Source organism: Mchenga conophoros, linkage group LG19, assembly GCF_057382185.1.
Source record: "Mchenga conophoros isolate Kocher_MC1m ecotype Shallow Benthic linkage group LG19, M_conophoros_male_GT1.1, whole genome shotgun sequence".
Classification (NCBI taxonomy): domain Eukaryota; kingdom Metazoa; phylum Chordata; class Actinopteri; order Cichliformes; family Cichlidae; genus Mchenga; species Mchenga conophoros.
The window spans coordinates 5946989-5952512 of record NC_140544.1 but is presented as its reverse complement, the minus strand read 5'-3'; the positions used below and the strand labels follow the sequence as shown (position 1 = coordinate 5952512).

Below are 5524 nucleotides of genomic sequence, written 5' to 3'. Positions count from 1 at the left end.
CAGCAACACTGTCATCCCTTATGTGGCAGGTTTGTCTGAAACTCAAGCATGACATCCCAGTGCACTTGCATCAACCGTCAGCACCTACAGACAAACGATGGTTCATCCCAAGGTCAAAACACCAAAACAGAGCTAAACAGCATAGGGTGTGCTGTGAGGCAATTTACGCCCACAGACAATGACCATCGTTGAACAGTAGTAGGGGTTTACAACACCAACTCTCAGCCACCTACAATGCAGTCTGGAGATTCCTTCTTAGGAGTTTCAACCACGACTCATACCTTAACTGTGACCTCAACAGCTCACATTGGGGTGGGGCAAGTGTCTCGCAGAAGCTTTACACCTTGACCCTGGTGATGGTAATGATCCATGTTTTGTTTCACACCACTGGATCATGCAACAACACACATGATCGTTAGTAGAACCTCAGGGGAAGGTTCACCACTTATTAGTAATACTAATGTACAGTTTTAGATGTAGCTTGCTAACCAAACTTGCTTGCATTTATGAGATGACTTTAGATTGGTGAAACATTAATGATGATGATTGTACAGCTCCACTAAGACTTGCACTATGAGCTTCCAAAAGTCATGCTCCTTTAAGCATATCTAGCACAACTTCCTCCACTACTTTCAGATAAGCTAGCAGCATAGTTATAGTGATGCAATCTGTCTGATGATCAGTGAAATTTGGAGTAAAGGGTTTCAGGCGGTCTTGAAGTAGACTGGCGATCTGTACAGGGTGTACCCTGCCTCTTGTCCCATAACAGCTGAGAGAAACTGCAGCTCCCCTGATCCTAAATTGGACAAACAGTTCAGAAAATAGATGGATGGATTTTAGTCGTTTACTGTCCACAGCAAACAAGTGCTGTGAATTTACTGATTTTTTGTTTTTATTTTACTTCTTGGGGACAGAATACCAAATACCATCCATCCCATAAGCTAGCCTCTGATGAAATGAGGCTAAAAAGGTACAGCTTGGACTGATTTTAACCCAGTCTGACAGCATCGAGGTGACCTTGATGAGTCTGAGTCTGAGGATAAAGAAGCCAAAACAGAGAGAATAAAAAAGCACTCTGTATTCAAACGTTGTATTGTTTTCTCTTCTCCCTTGGTGTTCTTCGAACCAAGAACTGGTTACTTATTAGAGCCTTGATGACATTAGCAATGACTGCCAAGTAACAGGATTATGTGACTAATTGAAATCAGTAGTCGGCTTGCTGTTTCCTGCCTCACGCCTGCTTCCCCCTCACTAATATTAGTATTGAACTAATACTTTGATATGGTTTGCTTGTAGGGCTGCTTGCACAGAGCTGTTAACCTTGGATGTCTTTTTTTTTTTGGTCGGTGTTGTTGTTGTTGTGATTCGCTCCGTTGGCTGTTTTCTCTGCAGAGGTGTTGTCGTGACTCATCTGTCTCCTGTCAGCAATGATGGCATAGAAATTTCATCTCTGTAGGAAAGTCCCATCCTTCAAAACTGTCTGCACAAACGCTCATCAGGAGTTTTCCCCCTTGGGTTCCTTATTATTTTAGTTCATATTCTTAGTTTTTCCTCTTTTTCCTCTTATATTTCCATGTTTCCATATATTAAGATTTCACTTCATGTGCTTTTTGTTTGTTTTTTTCCTTCCTTCTTCTTACTTCCAGTGCACTTTAACTTTTCATTCCTTCCCCTTCATTTCTTGTTTTTGCATTTCCCCTTTCCTGACTTTACTTCTTGTTTTCTCCTTTAAGTTATTCTTTTATTTCACTTCTCTTCTTTGGCCTATTTTCTTCTTGTTTTGTTTTTCCTATTTTTCATTTCCTTCCTTTACTCCTCTTTTCCTCCTCACCTGCTCCTCATAGAGCTAAGTTTATGCACATTAGCTGGATCCCTCCAAAGGCCTATTGAGTCCTCTCCGTTTTTCCTCCGCCAGTCTCATCCTCTCAGTCTGAATCACTTGTCCTCTGAAGGTTACAAAAAGATTCCTCGTTCTTTATTTCTCTCTTCTTTACTTCCTTTCTAAATTACTCCTCTTCCCTTTTCTTATTTCTCTACTTTTACTTATTTTTTTGCCTTTTGCCCTTCTTTATTTATTTCCTTTATGCCCTTTGTCTTTATTGAAATTTTGTTTCATTTGGATCCAACCTTTCCTTTCCTTTCCTTTCCTTTCCTGAGTCCTCTTTCCTTTGCGTATCACTGGTCTGCTTGTGTGTTTCAGGGGCAGAGCTCACCTGGCTTCCCTCACTTGTGTGAGATTGCTGATTATGCACCTGACTGCTGTTGGGCTTGTTACTGGTGTCCTGTTTAGGCTGGAGGCTGTTCTTTGTTCTATTCTAGATTGGTGTGTTGAGAAGGCATCTTATCCCCTCTTGGAAATCCATTAGTATTACTGCTTTCTCTGTCGTTATTCAGTAAACTGTCTAAACCTTTTCTTCTGCATTCTGTGCTTGTGTCACGGCTCAACGGCACGAGGGAACAGGGATGGACACAGGCGCAGAAACCAACCCGGAAGCGAGGTGACAGAAAACAAATGATTTATTTCCGCCCACAGGTAAACAAAGGTGAAACACAAAGCGACGCCACCACACTAGTGGCGCGTAGGATTCGTCGGTGATAATGAGGGCGACCTAGACACCTCTAGGAGACGGCTGAACAGCGGGGACAGCGGGGAGGTAGAAACAGGACTAGGTAGGGGCCGGGGGCACTGGAACAAGAGGAGATCACGATCAGAGGGATCCAGCAGACAACCAACAATCCTCCGCAGTTGAATTGAATTGCCTTACTTGGTTTCAGATGGAGGGGACAGGTGGAGCGGAAAACCCGGAAGCGGTCGAGGCGTGGGGAGGCAGGCAGGTGAGCGGTGGGCCGGCAGGCCACGTTGTGTAAGCAGCTGGCGGCCCAGGTCCAGGAGGACGGGAGCGAGGGGAACAAGATCTCCACTCCGGGTGCTATCGCTGAGGACAAGAAAAGACAGGTCAGTCATCACACGGCGTTAAGACAAGGTTTAGGATGCTCCACTGAACTAACATGGGAATAGCAGATACTCAGGCGATGAGTGGTTGAGAGCGCAGGTCTGATATACCGCTGGCACGATTGCTCACAGGTGGTCAGCCAGGGAGGGGCAACCGGACTCCGCCTAAAGGAGGAGGAGCCGCTGTCTGAGACCTGCAGGTGCCCAACCAGACCATGACAGCTTGTGTCCCTCTAGTGCATGACAATTCTTTAAAGTTTTAATCCCTTTTACTGTAATTTTTCTTAGTCTTCTATCCTTTTTTTGTTTTCATTTCTCTTCCTTTCTTTACAATTTTTAGCATCCATTACTTTTCCTTCTTCCTCCTTTTCACCCTTCATTTCCTTTTCCCTTGTTCCCCTTTCCTCCTCTCCTGTGCTTATTCCCCTTCCTTTCCTTTTGAATTGTGTCCTGTGTTTACTAGTTTTGCTATTGTGCCATTCATTAAAGTAAACTTGAAATGACTAGAAACAGATGATGAGTAACAGTCTTTGTTAGTTTTAAATAAGACCAACAAAGTGCTTTTTGTTTATTGTTGTAGTATCCATAGATGATGGTAGAACTGACAGGTACAGGAGGAAGATGTCTGACATTTGCAAAAGGTCACAGACAGGATTTGAACCCATGTTATCAGGTTATACACCTTAGCCCAGAACCACCAAAGGCATACCGAGTCCCTCCTTTCTCTGCTTTCCTCCTCCTCCTCCTCTCCGACTAAGTGACTAGTCCTCTGAAGGTCACCAGAAGATTAATGAGCTGATCGCTGACAGAGGAAATGTGTCTGACACCGCGCCCTCCTGTCTCCCTCCTCCCGTAATGATCATCATTTTCTCTTATCTACACAGCAGCTGTCTCTCACAGCAGGATATTTTGAATGAGTCTGGAGGACATACCTGCCTTTCACCCTTCATTTTTCTCTTCACCCTGCTGTCTGCTATCCCTGCCATAATTTGAAAACCCCATTATTCCAAATCGGGTTACCATGAGGGATTTGGGGATCCAGCACAGTATGCTGTGGGCTTAGACAATGTGAGGTCCCCTGCATTCACACAAGAGTAGTTTTTACTTTTTAAAGCCTTTCCAAAACCGACTTTTTAAAGGAACTGCTCATTTTCACCCAGATTTCATGCCTGCAAAGACCCAAAAACAGCATTCGCAGCCCTGAGATATAGTTACAGTAAACTACATCCTACTAAAATTACCATGAGTCAAAATTATGTCGGTCAAAGAAAGCAGGAAAAATGCAAAACTGTAAATGAATGATGAATGAATTTCTAAAAAGAATCCACAGTGAATATGACAGCAATACATTTCTTCATATTCAGACTTGTAATATTTATTGTCATTTAGAAGAATTCTTATTTCCTCTTATTATTTCCTCTTATGTATCACTTATTATCCACACTTGGATAACTTTACTTAATACATTTAGGTTCATATATGTTTGAAGATTTACACAATTTGTTAAGTGAATCTGAAATCAAAGGGGCTTAAAACAAATTACCAATAATTAAACCAAAAAAGCCATTCTCTGCCTGGGTTGGAGGTTTGTTTTTCTTATTTACTGTCTAATACAGTCCCAATCAAAAGTTTAAGACCACTTGAAAAATAGCAACAAATCATATTTTGCATGGTTGGAATCTTAACAAGGTTCCAAGTAGAGCTTCAACATGCAACAAGAAGAAATGGGAGTGAGACAAAACTTTTTTAAGCGTGCAATTTATTGAAAACAACACTTAAACTGAAACAGGCTATTTTACAGTTCCAAACATGAACTCAGTAATGAGTAGCTCCGCCATTATTGTTGATCACTTCAAAAATTCGTTGCGGCATGCTTGATGCATGCATTTCCATGAGGTGAATGGGAAAATTTCACCAAGTGGTGGAGACGAACTGTTGTCCATTTTTGTAAACTTCCCCTGCCATCCATCCCCAAAGGTTCTCAATTGGATTTAGATCAGACAATTTCTCTTTGCTTTCAGGTTTTATATCGATTTTCAGCTCCTGCAGTTTTTCTATGTCAGCAATCAAGTTGAAACGGATTATTAACATTGACCATGGTTCATCCATTGTGCAATAGGTCGGATTTCTTTCCACTGAAGAAGCATTCACATGAAACTCATTGGAATGTGATCAGATACATGCTAAAAAAAACCCTACCTTGTAGCCACTTCCACCCAATAGAAATACTGCTGCATCTCCACTAACAGTACTGTATAAATACAGCCTAATCATAGTGAACACTGACCAAAGAGGCATGTTCTCTACATCAAATCATGGCTAGTATGTTGGTATCTAAAGTGTACTGGTTAGCACTGTTTCTTCACAGCAGGAAGGTTGTGGGTTCAAGTCCACCAGGCTGGGGCCTTGTTGTGTGCAGTTTACATGTTCTTCCCAAGTCTGAGTGGGTTCTCTCCCAGTACTCTGGCCAAAGGTACACAGTTAGTTTGTTTAGGTTAACTGATGATTTTAAATTGGCCACAGGTGTGAATGTGATTGTGAAGAGTTGTCTGTCTTTGTGTTATCCCTGTG

General features: G+C 42.2%; 1 long non-coding RNA gene across 1 annotated transcript; it reads right to left on the bottom strand.

Moving 5' to 3' along the window:
- Positions 1-2577: 2577 nt before the first annotated feature.
- LOC146551538 (uncharacterized) lies at positions 2578-3165 on the bottom strand. Its single transcript, XR_014889974.1, has 3 exons — positions 3010-3165; positions 2766-2936; positions 2578-2686 (listed from the first exon to the last, which is right to left on the bottom strand). It is a non-coding gene; the product is annotated as an uncharacterized LOC146551538 (long non-coding RNA).
- Between the last annotated feature and the right edge of the window lie 2359 nt (positions 3166-5524).